Source organism: Amblyomma mixtum, chromosome 5, assembly GCF_055824585.1.
Source record: "Amblyomma mixtum isolate Tamu chromosome 5, ASM5582458v1, whole genome shotgun sequence".
Taxonomy (NCBI): Eukaryota; Metazoa; Arthropoda; class Arachnida; order Ixodida; family Ixodidae; genus Amblyomma; species Amblyomma mixtum.
Genome location: NC_143016.1, coordinates 99,717,424 through 99,734,972, shown reverse-complemented (window position 1 = coordinate 99,734,972; position 17,549 = coordinate 99,717,424). Strand labels below are relative to the sequence as shown.

General features: G+C 52.8%; 1 protein-coding gene across 1 annotated transcript in view; it reads left to right on the top strand.

Annotated features, from left to right (window-relative positions):
* The window catches only part of Khc (kinesin heavy chain), an 87,298-nt gene that overhangs the window by 6,200 nt on the left and 63,549 nt on the right, over nucleotides 1-17,549 (top strand). The gene's annotated exons all lie outside the window — the stretch shown is intronic.

Here is a 17,549-nt window from a genome sequence, read left to right as displayed (position 1 = left end):
GAAAGCGAAAATGCGAGCGGGAGACACCGATTAGGAGAAGTGGGAGAGAGAGGCGACTGGTCTCTTCGCCACCCTCTCCGTTTCTCATTCTCTTACTTTTTTTGTGCCTCTGGCGATTTTCTTTGAAGTAGCTTGTGCTGCTGCTTTTACTCTGTTCCGGTCTCCAGTGTGCCGCGCGGTTTCTCCCTCTGGGTCGCCGACGGAGTCGCTGTCGCAAGAATTGAGCGGCGAAACGGGGGCTGGGCTCGCCATTGTTGAGCCACTGCGGCAGAAAATTGCTGCCGTTGTTGCTACTACGGCAACTGCTACTGCTGTTGGCTGCTGGCGTTTTGCGGGGCCGCGCCGCCTTGTTTTTCTCAGGAGAGGATGTGCACGCTCCGCTGGCTGTCCCGTGACGCGGTGAAACAGAGCGGAGGAGTAGCTGCGCGGAAGGGATTTGCGAATGCGGGCCCCCAGAGTCTCGGTCGCGCCGGCGTTTGCATCGGCAGCGTGGTTGCTCGCGTTTCGCTGGAACTGTTTCGCGTTCCAGTGCCGCCGGCCGAGCGGGTAGGAATTCTGTTTCGATGCGGCCGCTTCGGTCTTGCTTTACTGTCTGCGGTTGGGTGCATCTCGCTGGTGGCGTAGGGCGGCACGTAGCTTTGGTATGCACGGCTACCCTTGATCCGTCTCGGTGCTTCGTTTTCATGTCAGCGAGGCTGAGGGCTGAACCAGTTAAGGGTGAGAAGGAGATTTCTTTTTGAACATGTCATGTTCATGGTCGAAATAAATTCATTTCGTCTTTCTTGATTGCAACAAATTGTTTTGCAAGAAAATACGCAAATCGCCCGTGCGCTGTGCGATACCAGTTAAGGAACCCCAAGTTGTCACGAGTTCCATCGTTACCTCCCTTCCCTCACAGCGTGGTTGAGGTGTCCAGAGAGAGTGGCCTGGCCTCTCATTAAATTATAGTTATTGTTTACAGCAACAGGAAACCGAAACTAGGCTGCAGAGTGCTTCGCTGTGACGTAATACGTCACAGACGCTCCCGACAAACGTTTCTAGCGCGCGCTTGTTGCTCGAGGTTGCCTAAACGGCACCACTCTTGAAGCGTCGTAGGTTCGCGAAAACGAGCCCGACAATTTCTCATTCAGGAAGCGCGGAGCGAGTCGTGTCTCGTGACATAGGCCGAGCTCATTGGTTGAAGGCAGGGTCTCCTTTGAGAGACATTTTCCGTTTGTCTCTTCTTTCCTTTCTTTTTTATAGATGTGCATAAAGGAGTCGGAGGGCTCAGGGAAAGGCATGGAATTCGTTCTGCAAACAGGCGACACCCTTGATACCCATGCACCCCGAATGAGTGCAAGGCTTCATCGTACTCCGGAAAGGGAATCCGATCCCCGTCGTCATCTCGCTGTCGCTTCGGCGCTGCGATAAGCGGCCGCAGTATACGCGCCCTTCGGCTGGTGACACACGATGCTGTCGTCGGCGGCTGCCGCCGCTCCCTGCGTCCGTATCGCATCCTGCCTGCGCCGATAGTGCCGTCTAGAACGGTGGCCGAACCATAGCCGAACAACCAGGGACGCTTTGCCCTCTAAATATAGCGCCCACTGGTGGGCCGGCTGGGCTGGGCACTTTCGGCTAGACAGCATGTCATTGTTCATAACCGGGACCCGTTTTGTCCGCGCACCCTCGCCTTCACCTGCTTTTGCCACGGGAGCCTCCTGAGCCGTGACGGATACTTGTGCCGGGGTATGGGCGCTGTCCAGTGCAGTCTAGGTGGCGTTGGATTGTGCCGCCTGTGGTCGTCACGTTGTGGAAGAGTGGGCCCCAGAGTCGACTTTGTGCGGTACAGCTTACTTCTGTCAGTTCTTTGCTCCGTGAAGTGGCGAGAAGACTGGGAGTTCTTTCCCTTTTTCTTTTTCCTCTTCGTCTTCGTGTTCTGGGTGGCTTTGGTTCTGGCCGCCAACTTTTGCGGTCACTCACTCGGGCCATCCTCGAAACGTAGCTGTGACTCCCGTGTCGCTCGCATCGAGTCCGGCGGCGCGATTTCGACACCACTTTACTTTTTGTTTTACTCTTGCTTTCTCTGTTCCATTGGTTTTGCTTGGGCGCGGGGATGAAAACGGAAGGCTATTTGCTTACACAAGTAAGGTGTACAGCTAAACTTCTCGAACTTTTGGTAGCAAATACGCACATTACACCCCCCGCCCAACCGGCCCGCGCACACACACGTACAGACACACACTTTTTCAGGATGCGGTTCGTGTGTCTGTCGATAGCGCGACAGTGAATGCGCTTAGGCTAGGTCCTCACTAAACATTCGCGTGCGTTTTCGTTTGATTTCATGATTTCCCACAGGCATGTTATTATGGGAAGATGCGAGCAGCGCAGTGAGAGATTTTAATGCCAAACGGCCTTGCTCGTTTCTATTCATCCGCTAAATTTATATATTATATAATACTACATATTACTGCTTAGGCAACAGGCAGTACTGAATAGTTTGGAATACCTAAGGCAAACTTTTCCTTTTTCGCGCGTTTCTTCTAACGTAGGTGAAAACAAAAAAAAAAAAAAGGTGCCGGAATGAAAGGTGCGAGTAGGTCGATTTGCGTTCTCATGCGTGAAGTTGTTAGCAAGCGGGTGAAAATAAGTATGTGTGGAGAGGGGGCTGTTCCCCTAGGGAGCTGGTGCTTACTCCGTGCACCGACGCTGCGTGAGCCACGCGGCTCCGTGGAAGACAAATGAGTGAGCGGTTGTGCAATCGCGTGGGAGGGGGTAATGATCTTCGCGCGACTTCATTAGCGCCGTCCCTCTCATGTTCCATGGCCTTCTCAGTTTTTCTCCTTGTATTCGATTCTTACCCGTGCGCCACCCGCTGCATACCTCGAAATACCTCCTGGCAGCAGGAGGAGGTGGGGTGTGCAAAGGTGCCTCAGCCAAGCCGGCGCTGATTGGGCCACCCCGTGGAGGTGCAGTGGCGTGCTTGTGTCGTTTGCAGCAAACCCGTAGAGGCAGCCAGCTTTCGTCGCCCGCTGCCGACGATGGGAGAGAGAGTGTACCGGCGGGACGAGGGGGAGGAGGCTGGCGTGATCACTTTGTTTTCGCCGTCTCGCTGCTTGTGTCTGGGATTGGCGTTACCCGCCCTTGTAGCCGTAGGGCGGCGATTCGTCATTGACCCTGAGCGTTCGTCTTCTGCCGCCTCGTGGTTGGCTTTCCTGCGCGTCGTGTAATTGAGCGGGGGGTATTTAACTGCATAGGACCTCGCTATAAAAGCGGTCTACGGGGGGCTGTGTGAGGAAGAATGGCTCCGTAACGTGCTTTTTATACGCCCGGTTCTGCCGTGACGCCGCGTAGCGAGCTGGCGCACTGAAGAGGAGACCCTGAAGTGTGGGCTCAGTAAAAAATGTGCAAGGACGCGTGACTCCACAGCGTAGTCTTTTGGAAAAGAAGTGTGCCGTCGCAGAGACGACCAGAACGAGGGCCGCGTGCTCTGGCCCGAGCGTAGCCTGTGGACAGCACTGCCTGCGGCGGGGGAGCGACCACGTGTTCCTGCCGGAGTGAACAGCCGCTGGCCTATGTTGTTGAGAGCAGCGGCGTGCTCTGTTTGCGCGGGCTGGGACCATGTGCTGCGGTATCGAACAAGTTGCGGCATGCATTACACAGTTATTCTTACACCAACTCGTGAGCAGAGCACCCATAGGACCAGCGAATTTTTCTCTCGCGGTTCGCCTGCCTGTCTGCGACAGCCCTCGTGGTTGGCCACCGCACTCGCACTTGGCGTGGCGTGGTGACGTCACTATCCGGGACTTATTTGTTTCTCGCGTGCGGCGTAGATGCCCGCGGGATATGAAACGCGATGTTACTGAACGAACGAGCAGTTGATACAAATGGCGTCGATTAAGGGTCCGGGAATGCGGCGCGCGCAGGCGAGACTCTTGGCACCGCTGTCAGGTGCGCCGCTTGTCGGAGAAAGGAACGCGTGGGACGCTGTCGGCGGCGGGGACTGCGGGCACGTGTCTCGACTTTTCGGTGGCACGGCTGCTCAATGGAGAGCCAAGTGCGCCTCCGTTGAGCGGCCGTGTCGGTGGTGTCCCGCTGAAGTACAGGTGTTCAGTGCCTTCTCGATCTGGAGTGGTTAGCTGCCTTTGTTGTGGAAATAAACCGCAGTGTAGCACGAGCACCCGCATGGAGCCCGAAAGTTGCTCACTCTTTTGATTAGTTCATTCGTGGGGCGTGTTTTGTCTTCTCATCTTCCGTTGTCCCCTTGGTTGTGGTGCTTTTGGTTCCAGTAGCTAATATGCGTTGCCAGAAGCCCGTAAGCGAAACCCGTGTTTTCTGTAGAAGTTAGCGCATAAACGGACTAGAGACAGAAAGAAAATACACATAAGATATTCACGACCGCTCGTGAATGTCTTATGTGTCATTTCTTTATGTCTCTTGTCCGTTTTTTGCGCTAACTTCTTCAGAAAATGCATCGCAAACTAGCCCGGTAGCTTGCTCTCCTGAAACCCGTGTACTACAGCAGCCCGAGTGGTTTTCAGTGGTTCAGTGAGGCTCCCTGGAAGCTTCTCTATAGGTTTCGGACGAGTGAGAGTTGCAGTTTCTCTCGCCTATTTTAACACTGACGATGCAAAATGGAGTCGCACTGCATGGCCCAGAAACAACCCTGATATGCTGTATGTCTTTGACAAAGGCTGTAGTATAGTGTACCTGCTACCTTGTAATTCCACTCGCAGTTTGCTGATGGCGGAGCATAAGCGACGTGCGTGGGTGGACAGCTTCCACACACCTGTGCGGCCGGCTCGCGAGCTCGTGAGAGGAACAGCACATTCGTGGAAACCGTCGCCTAGCGTTTGGTATACAGCTTGCGCTCCACTGCGAGCAAGTTGCATGAGCAAAGTGTCACAACGGTGGTCGCCCGAGAGAGCGCAGGCGCGAGTCCCGCTGCCCGCCATTTTGCAGCACTTGCCCCGTCATTGTGTGACTTGGAAGTGGGGGGGGGGGGGGGAGGTTATATGCCGAGGCGTTGTAGCGGGAAATCAACTGTCACGACGCCTCCTCGAAAGTGAATGAGGCGCGTGGTGGCTATTTTGGACACTTTCCGTGGGCGGGTTTTGTTTTTTTTTCTTCTGTTTCCCAGCTGTGATGCAATTGACCCGGGCTTGCAGCGGGAGGTGAACGAATGGGGGGTGAGTCGGTGGCACGCTGTCGTCGGCTATTTCTGGATGCCCCGCTTCCCTTCGCGTCATCGGGACGAGGCGGAGGGTCGGAAGTTTTCAATTGGCACGGGCGAATCGTCGTTAGTTCCTTCATCCCACCGCCGCAGCTTGTGCGGAGCGTGTCATCAGAGGGGGAGGAGGCTGGATTCCTTCCTCCGCCCCCTTCCGGTCCGTCCGTGCGCGTGTGACGCGGCGTATTGAGGTCGATGCGAATCGGAGTCATTTCCATCTCAACCCCCTTTTTTTCCTGTTGAAAGTTGATCGCCTGTCGTCAAGCCCGTAGGATGTGCGCGCTTAGCGTGAGCCGCCCGTGTTGAGCAGCGCCATCTGATCGTGAGATACTTTATTGTATTATGGGCACGCGCCAACTGTCAAGAGGATGTGGTTTGGAGAAACGGGACCGGCAAAACGGAAGGCAAAGACGAGGAAGAGGACGCGACACAGTGCGGAGGAAGCACTCGTTGTTCTTCCGTTCATGGCGTTTCGCTTTCTCCCCCGTCTCTCTTTTTTTTTTTTGATGCCCCGATTGTGAATCGTTCGGTACCCTTCACCAGTGGGCAAAGGTTCCCTGATCGCGGCTTACTTTGCTCTCAGGATTGCTCGATCTTGAAATCAGCGTCTGTAGTCGGAGACACGCCCTTACAAAAATTTGTTTAGACTGTCTGTAGACTTTCCATACACCTTTGTCTATAGACTGTCTATAGACAAATTCTAGAGATTAGTCTATAGGCAACACAAATCCTATAGACATTCTGTATGGACAATCTGTAAATTTATTCTCATGCACTTTTAGCAGACTTTTGTCTAATCACAGTCTGCAGACTGTGGATAGACAGAAGGAAACATCTGTAAGAAGTCTATAGACCACTTTTATACGGTAGCTGCCCGAATATATATATATATACACGGCACCGATACGCTATTCGCACGAAGGGCTTGGTGTCGGTGCATGGGCGCGAAAGAAATCGGCGCGAAGAGAAAGGGCGTTCCGCTACACGGCGTCCAGGCACCCCGCGGCTTTGATGATATCTTGGGCTTAAGGCGGCGCAGGTATACTACACGCCGCGTGAAATTCCTGCCTTCCTTTTCGGATGCTCCGTGTGAACTGATCCGCAGCGCTGACAACGCGGCGTGCGAGATAAACTCTCGATTTCGGCGGGGGACACATCGGTCGCGAGAGTAGTACTACCGAGCCTTTTCGCGTGTTTCCCGCCTGATCGTTCCCGATGATTGTATTCTAGCTCGCAGTCCTGCGCATCCGTGGCTTCCCGCGAGTGTATGAGTCACTATACGCACACGGCTTTTTGGTGTGCTCCTGACTGGACCTGCATCAGCGGTGTCGATCCACAAGCTTCCCCAGGAGGCGATGTGCGCGACACAGTGCACGCTCAGCCACAGTGCACGGGGGCCGCGACCGCCGCGGCCGGGATCGAACCCGCTTCTTTCGGGTCAGTAGCTGAGCACCGTAACCGCAGAGCCACCGCGGCGGGTCTCGTTCAAATCGAGAGGAGCCGGGGTAATCCCAAGCCGTCTTGAATAAGCTGTCTCACAAAACCACCTTGGTCTCCTTCTCGCATGGCGTTCGGTATAGCGCAGTGGCAAGGACCGCCCACATCGGGTAACAAACGAAGCGTGCGCCAGTACTGGTTCCAGTGCTGGTTGGGCTAGGCGTTGTTCACTTTTGGGGCCTTCACTTTCCGCTGGCAAAAAAAAAAAGCGTAATTTGAGACCGAGTGGGCGGTAATTGCGAGGGCAGTGAACTTGAATACAGAACGCCTCTGTCTCGTTTTCGCAGCCTCTGAAAGAAATCTGGGTGAGTAATGCGCAGGAGAATAATAATAAAAAAGAAGGCGGGGTGGGGTGTGAAGGTTCGCCGCGATGCGTCCAGCGTGTGGCTCTTTTTTCAGTGGCTTTATGACCTCTCTCTGATCTGACACGCTGCGGCGGCCCGTTCCGTCTTTTCGTTCTCACTTGGATTGTCCGGTGCTCCGCAGACGCCAGTCTTTGTGCATAGCCATTCCTTCATCGTGGCATAGGTGAAACACCACCCGCAACCCGAGCCGAATGGGGATGGGGGAAGATAAGGCTGACCCGTCTGGTCGCGCGTGTAATAGTTAGGACGAGGCAAGTGTGCACACTCACCGCGCCCCCCGTGGTGTTTTGATCTCACGTAGACGTCTCGGTGGTAGGCGGCGCCTGTGCCACGGCCGCTGCTGTATCACCCCCGACCCCGAGAGACGCGTCGTAAAAGAGAAGAAACAAAAAAATAAAATTAAAAAGCTTGCGGACCGACGGTGGAGGTGTACCCTTCTTTGCGCGGTGGACGTCGTCGTCGTCTTCGCTGTGCGTTAACCCACATTCGGAGCGTATCTGGAGCAGCATCCCTCTCATCCTTCGCTGCCTTGGCGAGAACAAAAAAAAAAAAAGATACAGAAGGCTCGTGCATGAATGCATGCAAAGATTCTTTGGGGCTGTTCTGTTTTCTGTTTCCACGCACACGGACCTAACCCCCCCCCCACACACACACACACACACACGAACCGTTTGCTGTTTGCGTCCTGGTACGTATATAATGTCACACTATTGTTGCTGGCGCCGCTGTTCTCCTCCCGTCCGACTCTGGCTTCCTTATTTCTCGGGCGGTGCGCTCTCCCTTTGTGTGTGTTCGTGTGCGGCGACATGCAAAACCCTCCCCGCGCCTTCCTTTTTCTCCGCTCGCCCGACGCTCGAGCGGCCGCCTCTTCATCTTTTATTCCCACCGCACGCGCTCTGGATGCGTCGTCTCCGTTCTGCTTCTCCTAGGAGCCGAGGAGGCGTCGTATTTCTCGCGCGGTCCGCGGCGTAGAGAGAGGCACTCGTCACCCACTCTCGCGTTGCTGTGTTGCGGCCGCGTCTGCAGAGACGTGCGCGCCGATAAGACGACGCCTGCGGAGGGCGCGTGCGGCCTCTGCCCTCATCCTCCTCCTCTTGCCCGTGCAGTGTCGTCTCCTTTGTGTTGCAAAATGGATCCCCCCTCCTCCCCCATTCTCTTCGCTTTCTCCGTTTCTCTCCTCCTCTTTCGCTCCTGTCCTATCGCGTCGGTATTTTTGGAGCATATTTAGAGGAGCGGACGCGAGAGAGAGAAGACAAAAGATGTGACGGTCTCTTCGTGCCCCTCACTCTCCCTCTGAATGTGTGCAAACGTGCCACGCGCACGTCCTCCGACCTTACCTGTGCTCCCTTTTTCTTTCTCTTTGTTTCGTTTGGACGCGCGGCTGTTTCGTGCCTGTGATTGACGGCCGAAAGGCGGCGGTCGAGATAACTTCCTGAACGACGCGTGATTGCTTGCGCTGGCGTAGGGACTTGGCGATGAGCGAGCGTGTTCTTCTGTCGTACACGACCGGCGTATGTACGGGTACTTTTTAGTCCCAGGAAATGTCTGCCTTCTTGTTTGCTTTGTTTAGGTGTGCTCGATCCTGCTCGGGACTGTGCGCGGAAACCTTGAACTTTTAAAATGTCGGCGCGCATAAACAAGCGTGGGGCTGGAGGAAACAGCTCGCGGGGCTAAGTGGGCTTTGACACGTGAGTCATAGGTTGCGGGTCCATTGTAGTTGAGTGCCGTCGATGTGAAAGCATTCATTTCTTCCTTCGACAGTGCGAGGGTGTGCTATGGTGAATAATAACAATAGCAACAACAACGAAGGGGTGTTCAAAAACGGACACAATGATTCTTCGATCTGGCAAACCAGCTCAGTTGTTTTGGCGCTTGGCTGCGGAGCCAAAGGTCTCATGATCGAATCCCTGCCGCGGCGGCCGCAACTCGATGGAGGCGAAACACGAAGACGCCGCGTGCTGTCCGGTGTCAGTGCACGTGGTAGCAATTAACTATTTGATGTGGAAATTAAAAAGGAACGAAAGAAAACAAAATTCACTGCCTCCACATTATACTAATTTATGTACTCATTCAAACGCCAATATTAGAAATTTCTTTGCGTCACTAAAATTTGAGAAATGAATGCATCGTGAATCCGAAACAATGAAAGTTTGGTCCATGTTGTGCAGCCAGTAAAAGTTGTTTGAAAGACCAACTCGAAGGCCCAGGAGCAATAGACATCATTTTTTTTTTTTTTTATCCAACATACAGGCTAACGTCATCCTATTCTTCCCGCACATTCTCGCCCCGTTTTTTTTCTTCACGCATCTTCCTCACAGTGACGCCAAGTAGACTGGAAATTGCTGTCTACTGTGAACACTATGTGACGTCAAACTTTGCATGCAAGCACCGTGTTGAGTATACACGTCTTGCAAACGGTATGTAGCGAATTCGCGACACTGGGCTTTGCTGAAGGGTTAGTTTGAAAAACCCTCCACTTCGGTCGCGTCTTCGATCTGGCGCGCTTGAAATCCGGTTAGGTAAACATTCTGTGTTCCTCGGGGCCTGCGACGTGCGGTGGCCTTTTGTTTCTGTTCGTTCAAGTTTGACCTTCGTGCGGCTTCCTCCGTACGGTTTCTCTCTAATCGCGCTGCACGAGTTCCTTCTTTCCTTCTGGCAGCTCAAGTGCATCTTTTGAAACCGCGCAGTGTCAGTGACTGCTGCGTGGCAGGCAGGAGGCAGCGATCAGCCTTCTCGCGGCCTCGCCCGTCTCTCCTCCGTGACGCATAGTGACGCCGCGCGTGTCAGCTCTTCCGTCCCTCTCTGTGGGGGCTTCGTTTCGCTCGCTGTCGCATCGACAGGACAGCGCAGTGAGGTGTGGTGTCGGCCGCTTCGCGCGCACCTGTGCCTCCACTGCACTCTCCCCCCCCCCCCCCCCCCCCCCCCCCCCCCCCCCCCCCCGCCCTTATTTGTCCCGTCACAGCGGGCCGCTAATTAGAGGTTGCAGCGGAGGTGTGCGGTTCTTGCTATCCGGGGCCTGTGCCCGTTCTTTTGCGGCGAAATAGCCTTTTCTGCCCGAAAGCAAGGACGAAACTCCACAGGTTTTTATAATGAAACGGCCTCTCCCGCAGGACGCAGCAGCGCTTTGTTATGCCTCGTCCCAGATATCCGGCGGCAGAGCCATATGAACCTCAGCGGAAGCGTCAGGAGTTCACCCGGAGCGTAGTTTGTACGTCTCTACTACCGTAAACACCAAGCGAAGACGCCGTCGTTGTGGGCGTGGCAGTTCAACGGTTTACTGTGTACCGTTATTACATCAGCGGTACAGCTGCCACTTTTTTCGTCCAAGAGCCGCGCGAGAGGTCTGAGACCCGTTTCCACTCCGGCGCTAGCAGCCAAAGAAGCGTACGTGCAACCCCGAGTGATTGCCATTACGCGCGGTTCTACTCGCCTCTATTAACTGCTTGCGTGACGTGCGCGAATGTTTGGGCAGCGCTCTGCGAGTCGTGTCGGCCCGTCGGCGCCAGGCTCGCGCGCGAATTTTCCCCCTTCCGTGACTGCACGTCGAGTACGTCTATGCGGCGTATATTCGAAGCTCACAGCGGATGCAAGAAACTGCGTGACCGTCTTGGCGTTGCCCCCCTGCTGCTTCGTTCGGTTTTCTCCTCAGCCGCGCATATGTATCACGACGTGCGGTGCGAAACTTCACGCATAGCACGTTGAGTGGCCTTCACGTGACGTATAGGAAGGCATAGTTGGGTGTAGCATAGGTACAGTATAAAGGTAGTATAGCTTCAGTATAGGTGCAGTTAGGTATAGTTTAGCTATAGTCGCCGCAAACGGTTCATCGTGTTCTTGGGGTATTTCCTCTGGCAGCGCCGTTTGAAGCGCGCTAGCTGTGCATGTTGGATGCGGCCACGGTGGAGGCGTGGTTCTGCGAGGCGGCGCCTCTACACTGGCGCGGTCGGCCGCCGGCGAAGTAATTAAGTCGCGCCGGCGCCAGCGAGCGACAGTCGAGAGGGGCACGATCGTCACCTCTTGACGAGCCTTTTTTTCTCTTCGGGCGCCTCTTTGAGTGAGGAAAATGGCACGTTTTCCACACTACGCACGGCCACGCGCGGAGAAGGGCTGCCGAGGCTCTCTCATCAGCTGTCGCCTATTTCACGTCTCGTACTGCGGGGGGTAATGTTCCTTTTTTTTTTTCAATCATAATTTGAGGGAAACAAATCCGCTCATTATCACGAGATGCAAATGTTACGCGACAGAGGGAAGAACCGTGGCAGCCCTTAGAGGTGTTAACATATCTTGCTCTCGGGTCTTGGAAGACGCAGGAACTGTCCTGCCGTAAACGTGCCTTGTCGTCCGTCCTGTTTTCTTTTTCTTCTCGCTTTGTCCCAGCCCTTTCACTGTTTGGTCGAAATGCTTGGAGCGCACTGTTCGTCCCGGAGAAATTCAGGCAGCTCCGCATCTTTCCTTCGAAGTAACCTTCTCCCTTGCAAGGAAAAGCAACCGCGAGTTGCACGGCTTCGCACGTATAGGCCTCATCAATGCGTAAGGGAGCGCCCGATTATTACTTGACCTGATTGCAGCGCTTATACTTAACAAGCACAAATGAGAAGCCACTTTTTTTTCTTTGCTTTTCTATAAGTACCTTTCCTCTTGAAGACTTGCGTCCCAGGATGTTTGTTCTTCGTGTTCCTCGCAGACACGCAAAACTGAGCCCTATCCTTGGACGTAAACTAAGCGCTCCTTGTCATGATGCCGCTACCTCCTGTACACAGCTTCTTCCGCCCCCCCCCCCCCCCCCCTTCCCGCGCGTGCTGTATTATTATTCATACGCGGCTGCCGCTGGAGCGTTGCGCGATGCTCTTTCCGAGCCCTTTGTGTTATTGTTCCTCCTCTTCCTCGGAGGCCTGCTATGGCGTTGCAGGGAAGGGTGAGGAAAGGGGTGGACGTGAAAGGGGAGTGAGTTGCGGCGCGCGCCGACCTTGGCGGAGTCCCAACAGCTGGCTTCGCCTGCGGTCGGCTCCGCCGCCCTCTCTTGTTTGTTTGTCGCCGGGGTCTGCCTCTGTCAGCGGGTTTTTCGTGCTTCTCTCCTCGGTTCCTATACCTTTGCGCGGCGGCCGCGCCGATGTAGATTTGCGACGGCATCCGCTGTTATTCAAGAGCCTCCCCCCCCCCCCCCCTCTCTCTTTCTCCGTTTCCCGTTCTCGCAGGCGCCTTCGGCGCGTTTTTCTGCCTGCGTCTCTCAGTGGGAAAGCGTGCGCGGATTACGCCTGCTCTGCCCGACTATTGTTGGACTCTCTGATCGATTGAGGAGGAATAAAAATGGGGGCCGTTGTGGGGAGAGGGAAAGGGTACAGCTGGCCACAGTTGGCGGAGGAAGCCTTGCGCCGAAGGCCCGCGTCTCGCCTATAGCTAGTTCGTGCTGCGGAACTGCTGACGCTGTGCAAGCTTGTGACCACATTGTTGTTCGCGCGACCAGGTTGTTTTTCGTTGGAAGGCGTCGAAAGATAGTTGCGTAACACAGCGTTTGACGGAAGTCTAGAGGTTGATCTTTTCTTTGTAGCGCCTTTTTGTTTTCCTTAAATAGCGTCGAGGAATTTGTGCGGCGATTTCGTAATTTCCTGCCGTCCTTAGTCGGGTCTCGAAACGTTACCCACACCACTGAGGTTTGCAGCGTGCGGGAGTCGGCCCCGAAATCATTCGGTTGAGCGATGTCGGTGTGCTTTGTTTCAAAAGGGACTCTTGAGGACAACTCCACCTAATTTTTTATTCTCGGTAAAATTCGGTTCTGTAGCTCTTTTGGGGTGTCTTGACGTTTATCTGGCAGCAGGAGCCGTAGTAGTAATAGCTTACCGGGCGTGTGGAAGCTAACGTCTCTCTCTCTCTCTTTAATGGCCAAGTCACCGACTTTGGCGGCATTCTTCTGTCAAATTTTCGGCACTCACCCTCCCTGCTTGTTTGTTTCTTCGTTCCGTCTTTCACTCGAATTGTCTTGACGTTTTGGTAGCGCTGTGCGGTCGTTGTTCTTGTTTGGACGGAATAACGGGTGACCGTGGCGGTTGGGCAGTGCCGGAATCGAAGATACGATTCCAAGTCTCGCGTTACCGGTTATCATGCAGCCGTAGGATGTAAACATACGCGAGGCCCGTCAGACACCTACGCGTGCTTCGTCGACGGCTGTGTTTTCGTCACGGTGGGAGCAAATACCTCGTCGAAGACGCCCCTTTTGGACCAGCTCCAGCTCCGTTGTAAGCTTCGACCCGAAGTCGTGCTCCACTACCGGTTATCTTCACACGTGCGGGATGTTTCACGTGCACCGCGGACGAAGGTTTCGCCTCCTAGTACCGGTGTATTTTGCGGTAAGGAAACTCGAACAGTCTCGAACACCCGAGAAAGGTAGTACAGTTGAACCCCGTTATATCGAAGTAGAAGGGTCCTGGCGATTCCTTCGTTACAGCTGTAACTTCGTTATAGCCCGTGTTGACAGAGCTTCCAAGGGAAATCGACATAACTTCGTAATAGCCATTATTTCGTTATTAACAGTTTCGTTATAACGAGGTTCGACGCTGGCTTTCCCGTCCTTGCATCGCTGTGGCGATCGCATTTTTATTCTCGTTGCGCTCGCCGCCGCCACCGTCTACCAGTGCGCGCTTACGTATGCGAGCTGGACGAATATACGTGCAGACCACTCCCTTTGTGCGTGTGTGCTCCATCGTTCTCCTTGCCTTGCATGCAAAATAGATCGGCTGTCCTTCGGAGAAGAAGACCTGCCTCAGTATGCTGCCGTGCATCTGTGGCGAAAACGGAACAGCGCAGCTGCTGCTGCTGCTGCGAACGCCGGCCGCTTCCCGGGCGTCTAGCTGGCTCGAGTTGTCCGTCATTGCGGGCGAAACGGGTTGCCTCCTCCCGCTACCCGCAGCAGCGCGGTTGGCCGCACACGCGGGCGCCGCGGTGGGGGTGGTGGCGGTGCCCAGATCTAGGCCAGTGCCGTTGCCTCGGCGACAGCTGCGTGTGTCTGTCTGCGTGTGAGTGAAGCCGTGAAGTAATGGCCGAGTCACACTGAGGAAACAGTCCGCCAACCCGCCCGACAAAACAGTGTTTTCGTCGGGTTGGCGATCCTGTCACACCGCGTCAACACGAACAGTGGGGAAACGTGTCGCCGTCTCCCGCCGACATGTGTCGGCCACATGTGCGCCACTTGTTCAGCAACTCCCTGTCACACCAGAAAAACCAGTTCCGGCGCACTCCCCGCCACCTCTCTGCCTTTGCTCGCGCGCTCTCTTCCGTGCGCGATCGCTGCGTGTGTACAGCCGCGGAAATTTTCGATACCTTGCGCTGCCGTAGCTGCTTGTGGTTTTGCAGAATGTCGGAGGAAGTATCGCCGTGCGCGGCTGCTGCAGCAGCATCCTTGCTGCTATACTGCGCCGTCGATTCTGACTCGGACGACGAGCCGCCACCCCAGAAGAAACCGCGCTCCAAATGGATGATGGGCTGGCTGCGAAGGGCGCCTGAGCAGGGCGCTTTCGAAAACTTGATGCGAGAGTTGGCCCTAGAAGATGCGGAGGGGTACCGCCGCTGGATACGTATGGACACCAGCTCGTTCGAAGAACTTTTAGCCCGAGTGAGACCAGCAATCGAAAAAAAGGACACGAATTTCCGCCTTGCCATTCCTGCTGCAGAACGACTGGCCATTGGACTGCGCTACATCGCCACAGGTGAGCTCCTAGCTTAAAATTTTTTGTCCGCCGCAGTTTCTTATGCTCGGGAGATCGCTACGAAAGCTTCTTCTCTGAGGTAGCCTCGTTCGCTGCCGTATGTAGTGTACGTGAAGTGCACACTCCCAAAGCGATGTGCCCGCTTGTGGCATGAGTAGGCATGAGCGCAAAACTAATTTTGCGTGTGTTCTGTCCTTATCTATCTGTTCTATGAATACATCTCAGCTAATTTGTTGATCTTTGACCTCGTTTTCAGGAGACAGTCAAATGTCCATACAGTGGCAGTTCAGAAGGAAACACAACACAGTCTCTGGGATTGTGCAAGATGTGTGCAAGGCCATATATGCCGAACTCAAGGAGGATTTCTTGAAGGTATGTAAATGGTGCAATTTGTCGGCTCTGCGACTGAAGTGAGACTATACAGTGTGACTTCTAAACAATTTTTTGTTTTAAGAACTGAGTGACACGTCGGTGCGTTCTTTGGAGATTAATTCTGTAGCTAAAATGAACTCATCAACTTTCTAGTTTTGATTTTTGGGGGGCAAGAGATTTTTGGGGGGCAAGAGTCAAGGCCGTCAACGTCGAAGATGTGCAGTTTTTGCAGTTTTATCGGAAATGTGCTTCAAAGTTTCAGAATTAATATTATTAGTGGTTTTATTAGTGCTAGCGGGAATAAAAGGACAGGGACAAGACAGGAGAGCTTAGAAAGTCAAAATTGTGCATTTCAAAGCTGTGTCAGTTGCCTATACTAAGTCACTGTGCGTAGTACTGCCACCGAAATCCTGTTAACTGGTTCTACGCTGTAAGATACACAAAGTGCGTCTCTATTTGCAGCATTCAAAATGCTATCGCCCCCATTTTATAAATGTGCAACGTGGGAAAGCCAATTCAATAGCTTTGAGGTGCGTATTTTTTGGCGTTTCATATTTTGAACCACATTGCCGATAAAGAAAATATACTGGGCTCACTATACATGTTGACGGCCTTCAATTCTGCAACATAATCTCTTCTCATAAAGTAAAAATTAAGAATTTTATTGTTCTTTTAGGCAAATAATTATTGGGGTCTATCACGTACATGCCTGCCTTGCTGTACAGTCCACTTAAACAAACAGCACTGACGTAGCTGTCACAGTTTCTGAAAATAAAAATCTGTGAACGTTAAAAAGATCATCTGGTATTGTTTTGAAATTAATCTACATGAGATGTTTTGGTTATACAGAATAATTTGATCAAAATTTTATATGGAGCAATTTGTTAGTGTATTGATATATTTTTGTGATAATTTAATGCAAAGTTAAAATTCTGCCATTCCAAATAATTATCTAACCTTACACTTCAATACACTTATTAGTAGAGGTAATAAGAAATCATAAAAGTGTAGCGGCATCCTCTGTGGTTTGTCAGCTCAAAAAGGTTCAACTTGATCACTTGTAGGCGTGGCGCTTATGGGACCTCACTTGGCTTTAATAAAGCAACCAATCTCCACCGACCTTCCAGGTGGCAGGCAGAAAAATTGAACCGCTAGACTTATTCACTGTGTCCCACAGCTGAGAATTCTGCTGTGGAATATGAACGACCAGCAAAATGTCTCTTACAGGTTCCTAGCCGCCCCGAGGAGTGGAAAGCCATAGCACAGGGCTTTCAAGACTTATGGCAATTTCCACACTGCATCGGAGCTCTGGATGGGAAGCACATAGCTATAAATCCACCAGCCAACTCCGGTGCGCAATACCGAAACTACAAGGGATTCTTTAGCATTGTGCTTATGGCACTGGTGGATGCGGAGCTAAATTTTGTGTTTGCTGATGTTGGCCGTAATGGCCGACTAAATGACAGCGGAGTCTGGAGCGAATGCGAGATGAAAAAGGCCTTGGAGGTGCAGCCATCACCGCTGCCCTGTGCTGAAGTCCTGCCGCTCTCGAAAAGGACAGCACCATATGTCATCGTGGGTGATGAGGGTTTTGGCCTAAAACACTACTTAATGAGGCCATATCCTGCTGGTGAGCTGACCAAGGAGAAAAGAATTTTTAATTACAGGTAAGCACAGTACTGAAGTTTAGCTTGCCATTTAACCAATGCTACTAATATCACAACTAATGCACACGCTCAGCGCAAAAAAAGTCACGTAGCGATTCATTCACCCAGCACTAAGTTTTATGCAGTTGTGTGACTTGTCATGAATGTCTGCTTGCCTTGCTTCAAATACTATTTTGGATGACATGAAAATAACAAAAGGAGTAGATTAATAACAAAACTTTTATTTAACATGAATAAGTACCCATGAATGCTTGCAAACAACTTCAGAACTTGGTAGCAGACCACCAGTCAGCGTTGCCTTATTTCTATTTTTGCGATCCCTTTCAGACTTTCCCGCGCTCGACGGACAGCGGAAAATGCTTTTGGAGTGCTTGCAAACCGCTGGCAAATTTTCCGCGCCCCACTTCGACACTCTCCTGAGCGAGCGGAAGACATTGTGTTGGCTACACTAGCACTGCACAATTACTTACGCTCGAAGAAAACCACTCAGCAACTTTACACCCCTCAAGACAGTGTGGATGTAGAGGACGTTTTGACAGGTATGTGTGTTTTGAAACTGCTGTACATGATGTGAAAGCCTGAAACACAGAGCTATCTAATGCAGTGCATGTGGCACACACTAAAATGATTACAAGAGCACTTATGGCTTGACGATCACAGGCTCAGAGAAAATTTCTGCAAGGCTTTTCATGAAACGTTCAAGCCTATGGGCCTCTCTCTTGACTGATACAAATGTATTATT